We start from the raw sequence: 18,446 nt of genomic DNA on the forward strand, positions 1-18,446 counted from the left end.
GTACTAATCACTTGCATCATTTAAGCTTCAGAGTCAGAGCTGTAATCTGGCTTTCAAGCTCCACCAGAATAATCTACTAGAAAACTCTATTTCTGTTAAATTTCGTTGGCATGGCAACCACCACGCAACACCATGCCTTAAATCCCACAGCAGTCTGTTAGCCAGAGTGAGTCTGCAGAGAGCAGGCCGTATACAGAGGCTAAAAATAGACACTTTTACAGCGCGGTTTCCCCTCCCCCACTAGGAGGAGTGTGACTTACTTGCTCCCTTTGGTGGGGTCAAACATGAGCCAGTTGAGAGAATGGGCTAATCTTCCAGTTTACAGATTTCTCCACCCCAGTGCCTGGACTAGGAATGTGGAGACCCAAGGTCTAATACCAGCTTCACTCCCTAATTAGCTGTGTGAGATTCAATGCAAGAGGGGCAACATCTCTGGGCTTCAGTGCCATCATTTGTAAACGGCAGGAGCTGGAATGGACTAAGGATTTTCCAGTGCCACAGTCCTAGCTGCTAGTTCAGTTAATGTGTTTGTCATGTCCCTGCTAGTGTGGATGGGGTGGCTCGCAGAGAGGACATGGCAGGCAGGCGTGGTGCTGGTGAAGTTTGTCGTTTGTCAACACGTGATTTGGCAAAAATCATTAGGTGTGATCGCTGGTAATTATAGCTGACGTACAGAGTGCTTATCACATGCCAAGGACGGTGCTAAGTGATTTTCACATAATATGCCATTTAACTTTCCTAACAAGGCCGAGAGAGAGATTACTAGTATCCCTATTTCATAAATGAGTAAACTGAGTCATAAAAATAGTAGAATTAATAGATCGTTTTTACATAGGTAGTAAATTATATAGCTGAAATTTGAACCCAGGCTACCTAAATTCAGAACCTGTATGCTTGACCATTATTCCATTGTATCTCCAGTGCCCAGATCATTGTCTGCTCCCCTAAGGGCCCTCAAAAACTAATTGTTGAATGTGCAGTGAATGACCACTATGCTAGAAGGTTCTCAGTGCATATTATTCACAAAGCTTCAAAGCCTTTCCTTTTTTAGTAGTTTATAATGTGAAGAGAAACCTTTGAGACATCCGCCCTAAGCTAAATGGTTGTAGGGGAGGTAGAAAACTCGTTACTCTGGAATAAAATATACAGAAAAAGATACAGTTAAAATATGAGTATTGGTAGGTAATGAGTCTGAATTATGTAATTATGTGAAAAATGAATTGTGGAACTGATGCTCTGTCAAAATAGGGCCTGTTTTCTAGGACCTAGAATACATAGGCAATTTTCTCCTACTATTTTAGGCAAAAGTTATATTTGTTTTTAGAAGCAGAGAGGAAAAAGAGGGCACTTAGGACTATGGGCAAGCGAGAACTGAACTTGCGAATAACATATAGGCTATAGAAATAAATCTGATTGGGAAGAAGGATTCCCACCACCTCCCCTGTCTCAGCCTCCCACAGCAGGTCCTAGGTTCTGCTAAGACCATAAGATGAGTTGAAAAGATAACTTCTTTGGAACAGTAGTATTATAAGGTGAAAATTAGTAGTGTTCTTCAGTCTCTACCTTCTAGTCTAACGTCTCGCTAAAAATGAGTTGTTAGTGTACTTTAAACTTTTTATTGGAGACGAATATACCTATACTAGTTTTTCATATCGTAAGGAAAAGCCCTAATGAATTTTCACAACTGGAAGCATTCGTGTGAGCAGCATCTAGATCAAGAGACAGCAGTTCCCTGCCTCAGAATACTCCTTGGTGTTCCTAGCAAGCACCTGTGCCCTCCTCCACGAGGGCAACCATCATCCCGACCTCTAACAGCACGGCACACGCCTGCCTGTCTATGCTTCATGTCAATGAAATCCTATTAGGGCTTCCCTGGTGGCACAGTGGTTGAGAGTCCGCCTGCCGGTGCAGGGGACACGGGTTCGCGCTCCGGTCCGGGAGGATCCCATACGCCGCGGAGCGGCTGGGCCCGTGAGCCACGGTTGCTGAGCCTGCGCGTCCAGAGCCTTGCTCTGCAACGGGAGAGGCCACAACAGTGAGAGGCCCGCGTACCGCAAAACAAAACAAAAACAAAAAATAGTGTCTGGGTCCATTTTAGGTCATGGTTTCTTCATATAAAGTTTTAAATGGAGAATATCCTATCAATATCTTTGACATCTCCACATTATTGGATCTTCCAATCTTTTAATATAGTGTAAATCTCTAATTTGTCTTTACACCTTTTATTTAGTTTTAGTTTTTTCTCCTTAAAGGAGTTGCTTTTGGGGGGGGTAGTTTTATGCCTAGGAACCTTATATTTTAGAATAACTTTTTTGGTAAATTTTCATACATGTACAGAAAGGGTATGTCATAAATTTGTGGCTTGATGAATTTACACAAAGTGAATATACTCATGTAAATACTAACCAAATCAAGAATAGAACATTACCAGGCCCATCCCTTAAGAAATTTCCTTTGTATTCCTTCTACGTCACTACCTCTACCCTCTTCCCAAAAGAAACTACTCATTTAATTTGTCATTTTAATGTAGTTCAGTTTTACAATGTTTCCCTTATAATTAGTGCTTTTTGTTTCCAGTTTAAGAAATCTCCTTCCTAAGTTTATTAAAGTATTCTCCCTTGTTATACTCCAGATGCTTCCACTGTGACATCTTTGGCTCAGAAGTTATGTAACTGTATGTGATTGATCTCCAGCCGTTGGGGTTATTTTCTACTTTTCTTTTTATTATTGACTTCTAGTTTAATCCCAACATGATCAAAGAGCATATTCTGTATGTTTTGAGTCTTGTCAAATTTGTAGAGGCTTGCTTTATTGCCCAGCATGTGATTAATTAAGGTTTGTTCCATGTACACCTGGAAGAATGTGACTTCTTTCACTGTTGGGTAGAGTGTTCTGCATATGTCATTTATGTCAAGTCTGTTAATCCTCTTATTCAAATCTTCTTTACCTTTAATGATATTTTCACCTTAAGAAAAAAATTTTTTTTTGGTGAGAATGCTGAAGATCTACACTCTTAGCAAATTTCAAGTATATAATACAGTGTTGTTAACTATAGTCACTATGCTGTGTATTAGATCCTCAGAATTTATCTTATAACTGAACATTTGTACCCTTTGATTAACATCTCCTCATTTCCCCCACCCCCAGCTCCTGGCGACCACCATTCTACTCTCTGTCTCTGTAAGTTTGATTTTTTTAGATTCCACATATAAAGTGATACCATATATTATTTGTCTTCCTCTGTCTGGCTTATGTCACTTAGCAAAATGCTGTCCAGACTCATCCAGGTTATCACAAATGGTAGGATTTCCTCCTTTCTCATGGATGAATAATACTCTGTTGTATATATATACATCTTCTTTATCCATTCATTCATTGATGGACACTTAGGTTGTTTTCATATCTTGGCTATTGTGAGTAATGCTGCAATGAACATGGAAGTGCAGGTATCTCTTGTGATTTCATTTCTTTTGAATATATACTCAAGAGTGGAATTGCTGGATCATTTGGTAGTTCTATTATTAATTCTTTGAGGAACTATTTTCCATCATGGCTGTAGCAATTTATAGTCCCACCAACATTATCAAGGATGAATTTTTGACTGCTTATTTTATCACCTAGTGAAAAAGTATGTAAATTCTCCCACTATTCTTGTAGACTTGGATATTCCTATTTTTAGGTCTTAAGTTTTGCTTTATATATTTAAGAGACTTATAGCCAAATATAATATGCAGAACTTGTTTGTAATGTGATTGAAAAATGTATTTTAAGACACCAGGGACATTTGAACATAGGCTGTACATTGGATGATATTTAGGAATCATTGCTAAATTTGTTAGATATGGTGATATCTACTAGAGATACAGACTAAAAGGTTTATGGGTTAAATTTCACAACATTTTATAGAACTTGCTCACAGAGTAAATTGAAAAGATTAAGAAATATATTTCCTTTAATATTTTTATACCAAATGCCTCTTCCTACACACAGAGATATTATAGAGAAATGATTGATAAAGATATGATTTATCACATGCTAAATAAATAAAGCTGCCTCATTTCCCATGGAAAGCTGGCTTGGAATTTTGCGAGAGGCCTTGGTCAAACATAGACAAATACTCCATTTTTTTAAACCACTAATAGATGATTCTCCTTTCTTTTTCTAAATGTGAGCAAAAAATACTTTGGGAAAAAAATAATATAGTATATGCAGTTGTGGATGGCTGGGAATACTTTCAGAGTGAAATCAGAAAACTCATGTGATTGTTAATTTTATGTGTCAACCTGACTGGGTTGAGATGCCCACGTAGCTGGTAAAACATTATCCCTGAGTGTGTCTGTGAAGGTGTTTCTGGAAGAGATTAGCATTCGATTCAGTAGACTGAGTACAGAAGATCTACCCTCACCAATTGTGGATGACCATCATCCAATCCATTGAGGGCATGACTAGAACAAAATGGAGGAGGATAAGTGAATTCCCTCTTTCTCTTCTTGAGCTTGGACATCCATATATCCTGCTCTTGGACATCAGAGCTCCTGGTTCTCTGGCCTTTGGAGTCTGGGACTTACACCAGTGGCCCTCTGGTTTTCAGGCCTTCAGCTTTGGACTGGGAGTTACACCATGGGCTCCCCTTGTTCTCAGGTTTTCTGACCTGGACTGAATTATACCTGCAACTTTTCTGGTTCTCCAGCTTGCAGGTGGCAGATTGTGGGATGTCTTGGCCTCCATAACTGCATATGCCAATTCCTATTACAAATTTCCTCATATATGTGCATATGTATCCTATTGGCTGTTTCTCTAGAGGATCCTGACTAATAAAACCCATAAGAAAAAATTGTATTTAAAAAAATATTTCTTAAACATGGTCTAAGGGGAGATTTTGAACTAAGATAAGTTCGCTAAGATGTACACTGTCATTAGTACCCAGATATGTGAGCCAGTAGTCTTCAACACAGGAATCGACTCACAAGGCTGTGAGCAACAAAATAAGGGAATACCATTGGGAAGGTATTCAACTAGAATGGTCTTTTGTAGGCTGATTATGAAGTGGATTTAATGGAAACTAGTATTTTTTTCCTTTATGAGTTGGAAATCACCTGTAAGTAGCTCTTAGGAAATTTGTGCAGATATTAAAAATACAATTTGCTGATTGCCTGAGCTCATCTCTCTGTAGCCCATATAATGGGTACTAATTTTTCTTGTTTTCAGATGTAGAAACTAAAGTTGAGACTTAGATCCAGACAGCTTGCATATAGTGTAACAACAGCAGCAACGCTTACCGAGCAAATACTGTGGCACAGGCAGTATGCCATGTATTTTACCAACATAATTTTCCTTGTCAGGAAGGTATGATTATATTCATTTGATGAATGTGAAAACTGAGTTTCTAAAAGTGAAAGTGACCTTCCCAAAGCTCTACTCTAAGTACTGGGTAGCTGGAATTTAATCCTGGATTTGTCTGGCTCCAAACCCTGTATTCTTTCTTGTGTATCATAAAACTATTGACCGCCATGTGCTTCAGATTAAAATGATCATTTAACTACATTATATGGGATTGTTTTAGAACACATTACTTAAAATTTTTCTTTTTCCTTTTCCTTGCCAGTTATTTTATTTCTTCACCATTTAATTCGTTTTTAAAAGTTATGAAAGTATGCTCGCTTGTGTTTTTTTTAAAGATCAAATAATGAGAAGGTATAGTTAATTCCCCTGTTTACATCCCATGCCCTTCCTATAGATGACCACTGTTAAATTTCTTACATAGTCCTTTTCAGAAATTTTCTGTCTATTCAAACACACACACACACATTTTTTTACTTAGATGAATGTATATTTTATTTTGCATATTGTTCTGTACCTTTCTTTTTTCACTTAACATATCTTGCACATCTTTCCACAGAAATATATAGAGAGAGCTCTACATTTTCATTTTAATGGCTATGTATACTGGCATTCCATTGTATGGATGTACATCATCCAGGTAAGCAGTTCCTATTAGGATTACTTCCCTTTTTTTAATTGCAAACCGTACTGCAATGATCAGTCCTATATGGATATCTTTGCATACTTATGTGAGTATCTGTCAGATTGAATTAGGTGCTTGAAAACCAAGGATTACCTTCTAAGCAAGTTCTAATTTTGGTTCTAATAAGTAATGGGGCATAAATTTCAAGGGACCCAAGAGACCCAGAAGCCAGCTAAAAAGAGTTATTATATAGCACCTTTATTCTCTACTCAAAGCAACTTTATTCAATATTCAGATATTGCCACATTGGCTTCCTTCTGCTGCTGGTGAGCAGAATTCTTTCAAATATCTGAGCTGTCTGCACTCTCTGTGTTTTACCAGGATGATCATGGAAGGTTCTGCCTACAGGTGAATGACATCTTCAAAGGGCAAATAAGTTTTGATTCTTTCAGTTACCTTCCTTGAGGTAGAAATCCACTGGGACGTGCCAAGCCTCTCTTCCTAATTGTTAAAGTAATATTACACAGCATTCTGGATCAGTTTATTGAACAGACATTTTCCATAAACTCTGCAATATTTACACATCCAATTTGTGGCAATAATGTGAAGCTGGTTTTACTAAGAAAAGAGCATTCCCATCCTGATACATCTTACTTGTGAACAATTGTTATCTCTCAATTTGATATTTCTTTTTCTTCAAAAGACAAAAAGGTCATTAAATATATGGAATGTGTTAAGAGAGGGATTTGACTAAGGATTTATTGGAATGAGGATAAATTCCTATAAGTAGAAATACTGACTTAAATGGCATGGTTTTTAAATTTTGATAAATATTGTTAAAATGCCATTCAAAATTGTTTAAATGTATATTCTCACAAGCTTACAGTACTCTGAACCCCTACCCATCTCCACACACACATTTTCATCTTGGAAATTGCTAATGTTCTAATCATGGAAAATATTATTTGTAAAACATGTTATCTTGTTTTTCAATTGCATCTTTAAATTATGAATGCATTTTAGCATCACATATTTCTTTTACTTATGACTGAACTGCCCAGCTAGAATTTATTTTAAGCATCTCAAAGAAAAGTGGGGAAATCATCTCATGATGGGTAAATATGAAGGGAGACACGTCCAGATTCCCTTGGGAAAACTGCTTGTCTTCTGCAGGCTTGCTGAGATTCTTTAGTACAGTCATGGCCACTGTGATTCTCTAAGAGAAAGGGTGGAAGAGGGGTTTGAAGGAGAATCATTGCACACTCCTCCCCACCCCCAGCCTTTCTTGCCACAGCAGTTCTGATGACGCCACCTCTGGCTCCTAAATGCTGTGGAAATTTTATGCACGAGTATATATTTCTGCATGTAAAAACTGTAAAGTAAAAGTTTATTTGTTGTTATTCATTATTCAGTTCTGTCATATACTTATTTTCAAGAATGTCTTATGTAACGATCAAAAAAGGGGTTAGATAGTATAATAGATCGTCTGCAAAGATAACTGTGCCTCCCATCAAGCAGTGAAAACTGTTTTCCCTCCCCTTGACTCCAGTTGGTCTTGTGTCTTGCTATGACCTATAGAATGTGATAGAAGCATTGTTGGGCAAGTTTTAGGCCCTGCCCTTCAGAGGTCTGGCAGCTTCTGCTTTCACCTGTTTATAGAGTAAAACAAGAGTTGAACCATAATTGTAAGAGAGAGCATGAGAGACCAGCCAGCTCCCAGCCATTCCATCACCCTTGCAGAGATGCCCGGCATGTAGATGAAATCATCTTTGACATTCCAGGTTCATGTGAAGTGTCCAGCTGACTGCAGTCACGCAAGAGATTCTAGTGAAGAGGAAGAACCATGTGAAGAGGAAGAACCACCAACTGAGCCTGGCTAACTCTCAGAATCATGAAAGTAAATAACTGAAACACTAAGGTAGGTACTAAAATAGTACCTAGGGAGAAAATCTTGTGAAATATAGAATAAAAACCAGTTGTCAAGACAAAGGAGATCAGTGTAGATGGATAGAGAAGGCCCCAGACAAACAGGAGAGTACAAAATTCTTATCTTGAGTTAGGGTTCAATGGCTGGGACAAGTATTCTAGACCTGTGTTTCCAGTATAACTTTTTTTGATGATGGAAATATTCACCTGTGACTATTGAGAACTTGAAATGTGACTAGTGCATGTGTGGAGCTGAGTTTTAATTTTTATTGAATTTTAATTAATTACATTTAAATTTAAATAGCTCCATGTGGCTAGTGACCACCATATTGGACAGTGTAGCCACTATATCACATGTCACACTTCATCCTGATGAAGGGATAAAAATCAACAACTCAACCCCAAATTGTGTCTTTTCACCTGTACTCCTCCTTAGAATTCTGAGAGGAACTTCATTATACTCAGACCTTCATCTGCTTTAGAGTCTCAGCTGAGAATAACCATATCATCTGTCAACTTCTGCATTTGGAGAACCAAGAGTTAGAAGTGAGCTCCCCCTTGTTATGGTCTCTGAGTAAATAGAGAATAAATAGGGGCTGAGAATAACTTTTTTTAAAAAAATCTGTCTTTACCTTTTATTCTATGTCTATAAATAGTCTTGAAGTAAAAGCACTTGTTATAAAGGAAATTGTTAAGAGCTTTAATTAGGGTATTGAATGCAAACCCAAACATATATAGGTATGTGGTGTTGCCCAAACTTCCTTCAATATAGAAATATTTTGTGTGTGACCTCTATTGATCTCTTACAGCAGCAATAGGACACATTTGGGGAATGCTCTCCTACAAAACTGCAGAATTTTTATTAAACTGGGTTAAATGTCATAATGAAATATTGAACACTTCAACCATGAATACTACATGGTAACTTTCCAAAATCAATTCCATTTCCTTAATTAGAAAATTAATCATTTGAGATTATTAAACAAACATGAGGCAAGATTAAAATGATGATTTTCATTTCCTTATGGGTTAATTTTTAAATATTTAACAAAAACAGAATAATACTTTTCTCAGAGAGGGCAAGATTATAGCTGAGATTTCATTATATGGTAACTAGACTCCAAAATTTTCAAACACTATTTTTAACATTCCTACCTCCTAAAGGCAATATTGACATTCACATGAATAAAATCATTCCTCTTCTATACCCATCTGGCAGTAAACCATCATTTTCCAAAGAGCCAAGGACAAATAATTATTCCAAGGACTCTTTTTTTGCTGGAAAGACATTCTTACTTTCTTAGGAGAATGTAATTCGTTCTGCTTCATTGTTGGATTTAACCCCAGTGAAATTGAAAATATATTATTCCTACTGCCTGTGAGTCCTCAAAAGACTCTCCTACCCTCCAGAGTTTGTTCCAACCGGTTTGTCAAATTAAGGTAAACAAGCAAATTATTCCAGTCGCTTAAAGATCTGGTTAAAATGTGAGAAAATATCTCTTCTCCCCAAATTCCTCTTCATGGAATTTTATGGTTGATAGCAATCCTCAAAGGTCATCTTCCTCCACCTTCTCGTGTTGGCTGCATATTAGGATGAGGTGGGGGTGCTTTTAATAATGCAGGTCCCTGGACCCCATTCCAGACTATCTCAGCAGGGGAACGGGAAGCAGGCACAGACATCCTTAAAGCCACTTTGGAGACTCTAATGCCAGTTACGCCTTTGAGCCAGTCCATCCTGCTCACTTTACAGACGTGTAGACTGAGGATCAGCCGGCTAAGTGCGTCACCATTTTCCTTCTTATTTATGAGGCCATCAAAATTAGAACAGTCTGAACAAGTGGTGGTTTTCCAGCTCGTACACAGTCACTAGGATTACAAGTGTGTGTGTGTGTGTGTGTGTGTGTGGAGGGGGGTGTCTCTAGGACCACCTCAGGGTGAAAGGGGACAGTGAGGAAGGGAGAGACTCTAATCTCCCATCAGAACACCCCACCTAGCTGTTTGTATTTCGAGGTACTTCATATTTCATTTGAAGAGAGGGTTCCACTGCTAAAAGTATGCCAAGTCTGAAGAATAACAAGGTGAACATCACGAGTCGATTGCTGAGATGTTTATCAAAGTATCTCAGGAGCCAGACACTGGTTCAACTATTCATGAAATGTAAAAACATTTAAAAGAACAGAGGAGTGTTTATTCTTAAATCACATGTTTTTTTTCCAGGTGTTTGATGAGCTCCAAGGGACTATCTAAGCTCAAATATTTGCACCTATGAAAAGTATGTGTAGCAAGTAAGAATCTCAGGCCACAAGTGCAAGCTTTTAAAATGTATTTCATTTTTCTTCAACTGACTTAATTTCTATTTTTATATTCTATTACCCTGATATCTGATGTACTTTGACTCAGGGTATGTAGGTTATTGCAAGGCATCAGGGTGGGTCTCTGCTCCCTAATCCTGTCTGCCCTCAGTGGCATCCTCTGAAATACCCTCTTTCCCACCTGGCCTCAGGTCATGGGTACATATGGATCCTGTTTACTCCTGACCACAAAGTCTCTTAAGTCCTCTCTATTGGAGGCTTGCGCCCATCGCTTGGTCTCTCAGGAAAGCATTCAGCTGCTTCCAGCCCACCTGGGTTTGGGGGACCATGTGAGGGTGTCTCAGGCTCCCCTGGGCAGACAGTCCTTCACCATATCTATTGCTTCCCCACCATGCTGCTGAGGGGAGGCCCAAAAAGCTTGCTGTCTCTCCCAGTTCCACTCAGGAAGTGAGGCACAGCTCTTCTTTGTCACTGGAGCCCCAAAACTTTTCAAGGGCATGCCCCAGCAGTGGGCACCAAGGCAGAGGACCCTCTCCAGAAAACAGTATCTGAGTGTGCTCTGATTCTTCTCTCTTATGGATATCATAGTTGAGAGGATGGGGAAACTGTCTTGAATTGAGAATATTTTCTTCAAAAACCATTATTCTGTTCTAAAGCCTTCAGAATCCAGGCTCTTGCAAATCAGAACACCTTTTATCTCAAGACAGTTGTTTCTGCTATCATTCCAAAGGCCTATTTTAATACTCAGAGAATTGCCTATTTATCTTCCCAGAAGCCACCCCAGTGGAGGTAAGGAAATTGATAAGAGACAAAGGTGGACAGGGGGGAAAATGCATCAGTTAATACATCAGTATCATATCTTTCTACACAAGCATAAGGGGAAATACCGATCAGGTTCTGATCAATTTCTTGACATCTCTTCAATGCTCATCACTGTTTCATCCCTTTCTCCTTGTTATATATATTCTCTAACCAGGACCATCTACATAATTTGAGGAGCCCAGCACAAAATAAAAATGCAAGGCCCCTTGTTCAGAAATTACTGCTAATTTCAAGACAGCTATAGCAGAACATTAAACCAAGCACAGGGCCCTTTTGAACTCAATGGCCTGGGTCACACCCATGAAGCCAGCCCTGTTTCTAACCCTCAAAGCACCTCTTTCTTTGATTTTTAGTGGAGTGTTGTTTGTATTGTCGAAAGAAAAGTCAGAGAACTTTACTTGATATGAATAATTTATTGAATGAGAAACAAGAACAGGGAGATTTCAAACCCAAAACTGGTGTAAAGTTCAGAGGCATGGCATTACAGGATAGCTTCTAAAGTGAAAAGGAGGATGTTGTTTAGCCTTTACAATGATTAGTTATTACATTGGGGGTTTCCAGACTGCAGGAGGTTGGTGAAAAGTGATTATCTTATACCATTTGGGGAAGATGACTTAAGTTTTATGATTATCAAAGACATTGACAAGAAATAACCTAAATTACATTTCACTTACCTTCCTGAAATGAACCACTTAGTTTTGCCTAAGTGGCTTAAATGGTTTTTGTCAGCTTGAGGGATTTTTAAACCTGGCTTCATTTCATTTTATTTTAAAGAATTATCAAAATAGCTTAAGGCAATCTAAATGTCCAGTAATAGGAATTCATAATATAAATTACAGAATTTCCATATGATAGACAACTATGAAGTTATTTATAATCATGTGGGAATATTAAACAACATGGAAAAATGTTACCATGATTCTGTATATTGGAAATGTTAACACACCTGCCCTGACCACACCCCATTGTGAGGGAAACAGCCCCACCCATTCCTCTTGTAGCCAGGCAGGGGGGCCTTGCTTTACCATGTTTCCTCCTTCCACTATTGTTGATTGGCTCAGGAGAGTAACAGATCCAAGGGTAGCCAATTAGTTGACTTGCCAGCAACCTATTGTCTGTATGTGCTGGATGAAACACAGCAGGGCAAAGTTTGAAATTTGTACTAAAAACCCAGAAATCATGAGACAATAAGAGTGAGAGCTCAGTTAAAAGGCAATAAGGTAGATTAAAGATTGAGAAACTGCTGTAAGAAGTAGTAAACTGAAACTATGAGGGAACAAAAATTAAGAATAGTAGACAGAGCAATTGAAGGCAGGGCAAACAGGCAGATGGAGGGCAGCCAACCATGCTGTCAACGCAGCTCTGCAGCAGGGACTCCAGCTCCTGCTGTGGGGTTCTTGGCAGATGCCTGGGCTCCAGATCCAGACTCCAGCCCTTTGCACAGGAACCTGCCCTAACCTGGCCCCTGTTCTTAGATTTCCAAGACAATTTCCTTGTCATTCTTTGTAAATCCTTTCAGGACTGGTCTCAGTGGATCTCTGTCTTGCAACTGTTACAAGGTGTGTAGACAGCCCAATTTTATTTTTAATGTTCGCTTACCTGTATCTATGGATATGAGGTAGAGTCGCCAACTTGCTAACAAAATGCTTAAATGTACCGAGATTACGTTGCCTCTTTATTTCTCCATTAACTGATCTGATCCCCTAAAAGATACTTCTCACTGGGTGCCTGGGACAATCAGACTTGGCAATGTTCCAATCTTCTGTGGCATAAATGTTTCCATCCACTTAACACATTTATTTAAATTTCAACTCGCTCGGTTTTTGTTAAAGATATACCTGCATGTAGACAAAATAACATATTTGTAAGGCTATTCATTGCAGCATTGCTTATAATAGCAAAATTTTATCTATGTTCATCAATAAGGAAAGAGTTGAATAAATTATGAAGTATCCTTACACTACTCTCCAAAAAGCAAACAAAAGAATGGGTACACTATATACTGTCCTGATACAGAAATCCCAGTGATACATTTTAAATGGGAAAAAGGGCCAAAAATAGTTATGCTACCTTTTCTTTAAGAAAATGAAAAAATAAGATTAGAAATATGTATTAACATTTCTAGTAATAGCATAAAGAAACTCTGGAAAGATACACAAGAAGCCAATTAAAATTGTGTTCTTTGAGAGGAATGCTATTGGGGGATTAGGAATGGGGTGGATGGGAAAGCAAGAGTTTCTTCTGTACATTGTATAAATCTATGGACCATGTCAATATTTTACTATAAAAATGAAGCATATTTTTAAAGCAATAACATTCAATCCATAGTTTCAAATAGTATCTTTTGTGTGACTGAGTAAAGTGATCCATCCCTCAGACTTACCCTAATGCTCTACGAATAGCATCTGATTAGGGTAGATTAAGCCATCTAATGGTGGTAGAATGCGGTAGGAGGGACTGGGACCCTTGCTGGCCATCTCTCTTTTTTGCCTGGTCATGCCTTCCCTCTGGCACTGCAGCTGAAGTTGGCAACTGGTGTCCTTTACCGTCTGATCTTAATGTGGTCCGGCCCAGTGGTGCTACCAGGCTGACTTGGTCTTATCTTAGCACTTGATGGTGCTCAGGACCTCCCGGGTCTCTCCCGTAGCCCCCAGCTGGCTCTGCTTTGAGTCTGATCCCACAGCCTCTACTATAAGATCATCCTTCCCAGGCCTGCTGACTTCCACAGGGTAATCTTCTGATTTGACCCCCAGCCCCCCACCCCATTCCCCACCTCCTCTATCAGGAAACCCTGGACCCAATCAGTGGCATACACAAATTAGAAGAGCACTGGAAAGCTAAACCTTCTTCCTGCATATATCTCCCAGAGAGAGAACTTCCCAGTTCACACTGATATGGCCAACTTCCATGTTGGTATGTGGGAAACTTACAAGGCTATCTTCCCAAGAGACCTAGGAAGAGATCCTGGGCAAAGGCCCCTGCCCTTAGCATCCTGTCCACTTTTCTTACACGCTTGGCTTTGGTCTAGAGGGGGATTTTGTTTTATAAGTTTTACTTTTAAAAGGAGCAAATATTTTTTAAATGTTAATTTTCTGTTGTAACTGGTGAGGACATGAGAGTTTGATGTATTCTCCTTTGTACTTTTCTGATTTTTTTCTCAATTATTATTTTTTTTAATTTAAAGACAAAAATTCAATCAAGCCATTTTTGATAGGGCCATTTTTAGAACTATTTTGGGGGAACAAGCTGGGATTTGATTCAGTATCATGATTGGTTTGTGAGCTGCACAAAAAGTGAGGTGGGGAGGGGTTTAGAAAATTAAAAATGGAAGATACCCCCCCACACACATATACAAACACACAATACCCCAGTCAATGTTTATTTCTCTTCCACTATCCAGATAGTTGTTGCAGATGACTAGTTTATTTGGCTAGTTCAGACTCAGACTAAGAAACAGGTAAAGGGAGATAACTTATATGGTTCTCCCATAACTCTCTTTTCTCAAGTGAGAAAATTTGGTCTTTGATGTCCATCCTATTTGATCAAGAGAATGCTGACCTTCTTCCTTAGTTATAGCAGATTTTATTCAAGGTAAAAATGTACTCAGAAAAATACTACCTCTTTGGAAATCTCTTATGTAAAAAATAACTCTTGTGTTTTTAAGCTACTGTAGTTGGGTTTCTTTTAATATCAACCTGACTTAATTCCTAACTGATGTAATCATGGGTGGCGAATTTATTCATTCATTCAACAGATTATTATTGAAAATCCAGGTCCCAGGCACTGTGCTAAGTGTTGAGGATTCTGGTACTAGATATTGGAATAATGGGAAAAAAATAGTTATAATTATGGTTATGCTGAGTCCCTTTTCCATTTGCCCCTCCAAGTCCACTCTCCATGCACCCTGCTTTGTACCCCTGGGAGGCTGACCCTTATGGATGTCATCAGTGAGCTCCCTTACTCTTTGGCTCCAGTTGGATTATTTATTCCCCCGGCTCCCTCCTGTGGGATTGCTACACACTGGCTTCATCCGTCTACTGAAAGTCCCAGCTCCTCTTGGGCATCCCTTTCCAACTATTCTCTGTCTCCAGGTTCTGGTAAATACCCCCTTTTCTTATTTATTAAGGCCTCGGGTGAATAGTACAGTTGTACTAAGCTTGGGGTTTCACCACATCCTTCCCAGGCCTTTATAAAGAGTTCCTTTACAAAATCCTCCTCAAGTTAGTCAGCTGGATGGGCTATTTGTTTCTAATGACACAACTATCATTTTATCAAGAACTCCTTTTGTGTTAAGACGTTGCCAGGTGTGTCATTTCATTGAATCTTTACAATCTTGTTAACACTTTACCCAGTAAGGCTGAAGAATAGAGATTAAGTTAACCATAACCAAGTTGTTAACTAGGTTATTTTATATTCCTAACCAGGAAACTTACAGAGATAGGCACACCCTTATACAAAACAGCACGATCAGCATTTTTCATGGGTGTACCCCTCCACCTTGCTTCCCACCCCAGCTTTCCTTTCTGTGCGTCTGGCTCACAGCATCTCAGTGCTGCCTCCTGAGGTGTGGGGTTCCCTTCCTGATGCCTCTTTCTGGTCAGCCATCCCAGCAGTTCTCCTGGCTCTAGCCACAGTTACTTTCTCTGTGCCTCAAGCTTTCAGAACACTGCCCTCCCTTCCCTTCAGTAATGGCAAGTTATCTAAATAATAATACTGCAGCACCTGTCAATGATTATTATTACCTTTCTGAGGGATAGCAAGAACTCTAGTTGACCCATTACCTTCATTTAAACAAAGGGCTTGACCTGTACTGTTAATTTTAGAGACAACTGTGATGATTAGGAGAGACATTTTGGTATTTATGTCCTTATCGACTGCAGATCCACTTGGTATAAAGCGGTCTTGTGCAAGACACTAAGAAAATCTCTCATATTTCTTGGTTCTTAAAACTAACTCTCACATTAGTTTTGTGAAACAATTCTGTGGCAATTTTCCACCAATGTAATTTGATTCCTGAAATTATTTTCCATTATGTGTCTTTAAAAATTTTGAGTTATATATTCCACGTTAGGAGAAGAATTCTCCAGGCAACGTGTAGAGTTAACAGAGGTTAAAAAAAAAAGATCATTTTTGATAGTGAAACAGTACTCCCTGTTACCTTTCATTTGTGTAGAAAAAGTCCAGCCAAGTCCTTTTATCAGTACAAAGGAAAATAAGAAATTTAGCCTTCTAAACACTTTCACATTCCCTTTCCACTCTATGAGACATTTTTAAGAAAAGAATTGTGTCCAAAAGTGCATTCAGTATGTTTCCCCAGACAACATACATTCTATGGCTTCAACTTATTTGTTTCTAATATTACTGGGAGGCAGGAAAAAAATATCCAAATGGTTCTAGTTGCATAACAAAACCTACATGCCAGGAACTCTTAGAATCGCAATTCTAGAAGCAGCCCTCCAAATGTGCATGTGCTGTTTCCATTATCCAAACAATGGTTGAGTGGTTTAGTATGTCCTAACAGGAGAAGCCTTGTTTATAGTGAATGATACCAATGGCAAAGAATTCTGCCAAAACATTCTGTTGCACAGGTCTGAGGCTTGTCTGAAGCATGGAACTCAAGAAACCCAGTAGTCATTTGGCTTGGCATGGTACATTTAATTCCAACATGGAATTTTCGAGAAAGTGTGGAATCCCTTGTAATATTCTTCTCCTAAGACTGTGGAGAGAAATATATGACTCACACCTACCAATTTTCCTTTACTTCTGCAGTAATAAGACAGAGACTGAAGAGTAGAATAACACTGGTAGTTTTAAAACACGGCTGCAAACTCTTTGACACTCCTCCCACTGAGAGGTGGGGTCTTAGCCCCTCCCCTAGAATCTGACAAGCTTGTGACAGCTTTCAGACGTACAGTACTGGCGCAGGGATGCTCTGTGATCTCCAAAGCTGGGTCATAGAAGGCCACCTAGCTTATGCCTTGTTTGCTGGCACATTCGTCTTAGAGCCTTGAGCATGTAAAAGTCTGCCTGCCTTGAATCTGCCATGCTGGAAAGGCCTGGAGTAGGCACTCTCCTTGACAGTCCCAGCTGAGTCCAGGCTCCCAGCAATCCATTCCTGTCAAGGAAATAGAAATGTGAATGAAACTGACTTGGACCCTCCGGACCAGCCCAAATTTTCCAGCGGAATACCATCAAACAAACAAAATTTGGGGAAGTTTGTTTTGTAGCAATAGGTAACCAGAACAATTACCTCCTAGGTTAACGGGTCATTGATCAGCACACCACTATTGAGCAGCACAGTCTGCTTGATAGATACGAAAATGAACCACAAAGTTACACAGTAATGCAGGGCTAGAGCTTGATTTCAGCTATTATTGAGAACTGTGTGTTCTTTGTTCACTACGACATCTTTTCATGCTGGTCGTAACATTTTCGAACTAGAATATTAAAAATAACTAAGTCATTGGCTATTGGTTATTGAAATTCATTGATCAAACTGTATTCTCTGGAGCCTTAGGGTTCCAAAAAAGATGACCCAAGGCTCATCCTGGGAGAGGAAGCAATAGGGGGAGAATGGCCAAGCAGGGGAGGTTCTGGCCCTGTTTCAAACCAAATTTGTTCTGCCTTTAGTAGCTGTATAAAGTGTGTTGATATTCCACTTACAATATGTTTTTAAAAATATGTTTCATTACTAAAACAAAACTAACAAAAAAGTTTTCAGAGTAGTGATGTTGTCCAAAATCCTCATTTTAAAATTAAAAATCCATGTCCTGACAAACAAAGCATTGTTTCTTGCCCAGAGTTATATCTAGTTATTGGCCAATCAAGTTCCATGATTCCTATTACAGTGATTTTACCATGATTATGCAATTAGCCTGTGTCATGCATATTAGCAACACCCAAGACAGAGCTGAGTTTATTTATCCAATAGTTTATTTATCCAATTAGTATCTACTGAACATCTATCAGGTACCAGCTCCCATACCAGGTCCTGGAGATGTGGTGTTGAACATGATGGGCAAGGTCATCGCTCCTATCAGGGTTACCACTCAACAGGAAACCATTATCAACCAGTCATCCATGAGCTTCGTTTCCATAAATGGCTTTGTCTCCTGTCTCCATCTTATTCATAACGAGAACTATCTATAAAGAAAACATTAAAAGTCGTATCATTTAGTTTCTTGCTGAGGACAAAAGGGGAAAAGGAAGGAAGCAGGGAACTATAATGATCTAAAAACAGGAATAATTAGGTTCCAATTAAGCAGAGTAGGGCCATTATATAAAAAACAAGGCAATCTAGAGTTTTTAAATTCCTATAATGTTGCCAAAATGAATTTTCAAGAAGTCTTATCCACTTCCTTGTGTTGTTTATTCAGTTTTGTTGAGAACATCTCAGTTATTCCAGGAAGGTTTTAAGTGCT

The 18,446-nt window shown here is 38.9% G+C and overlaps 1 long non-coding RNA gene across 1 annotated transcript in view; it reads left to right on the forward strand.

Annotated features, from left to right (window-relative positions):
* Positions 1-5,898: 5,898 nt before the first annotated feature.
* Positions 5,899-18,446, forward strand: part of LOC141276687 (uncharacterized) — a 31,041-nt gene continuing 18,493 nt past the window's right edge. Inside the window, exons 1-2 of the long non-coding RNA XR_012326618.1 lie at positions 5,899-5,980; positions 7,747-7,883. This is a non-coding gene — a long non-coding RNA (uncharacterized lncRNA). The remainder of the gene's footprint in view (positions 5,981-7,746; positions 7,884-18,446) is intronic.

This window comes from Tursiops truncatus, chromosome 16 (genome assembly GCF_011762595.2).
Source record: "Tursiops truncatus isolate mTurTru1 chromosome 16, mTurTru1.mat.Y, whole genome shotgun sequence".
NCBI lineage: Eukaryota > Metazoa > Chordata > Mammalia > Artiodactyla > Delphinidae > Tursiops > Tursiops truncatus.